The sequence below is a fragment of the Pteropus alecto genome, unplaced genomic scaffold (assembly GCF_000325575.1).
Source record: "Pteropus alecto unplaced genomic scaffold, ASM32557v1 scaffold118, whole genome shotgun sequence".
Lineage (NCBI taxonomy): Eukaryota > Metazoa > Chordata > Mammalia > Chiroptera > Pteropodidae > Pteropus > Pteropus alecto.
In genome coordinates this window covers 970,917-971,579 of record NW_006440654.1, presented here as the reverse complement: position 1 = coordinate 971,579, position 663 = coordinate 970,917, and positions in this window count along the sequence as shown.

Genomic DNA, 663 nt, shown 5'->3' with positions numbered 1-663 from the left:
CCCTCTCCGCGATGCGGGTTCCCAGGTCGCTGCCTCACGGGGCTTCCCAGACGAGCTGCCTCTAAACCTGACTCTCAGCTTTCGGAGGAGAAGAGAGCTGCTCGGAGTGGACACACGCGGAGCCCACGAAAGCAGCCGCCGCGACGAGGCGCGTTCTCTGCCATCGTCGCTTTCCCATGTCTCCGGCTGCGTCTTGGGGCGCCCAGCTGCTGCGGGAACCCGCTACCGGCTCACGGCACCCCAGCGTGCGGGCGGCGACACTGCGCGGCAGGAGACGGTCAGGGACAAGCACGTGGAGGGGGCAGGCAGAGAGGGTGCGCACGGGCCCTCCCCGCTTCCCACCCCGGCCAGGGCTCGGGGTCCCGCCCTCCGTCCCTGTGTGACACCACAAGGTCACAGCCCCGGCATCCGCGGGGCGATCCTTTCTCTGCTCTGGGCCTGGGTCCACTTTTCCGCATATGGGCGGTGCTGACCCCCGCCTCGAACTCCCGCCCCTCACTCGTCCCTGCCATGGGTCCCGGGCAGTCCCCACAGCCTCCCGAGCGCCCCCATGGACCGTGGGCACAGATGGCCACAGAGAGGGGCAGCCTGCTCCCTAGACGGGCTGAAAGGTCGGTGCGGGGCACGGCCGGCCCGGCGAGGGCCACGGAGGGCCCTGGCACG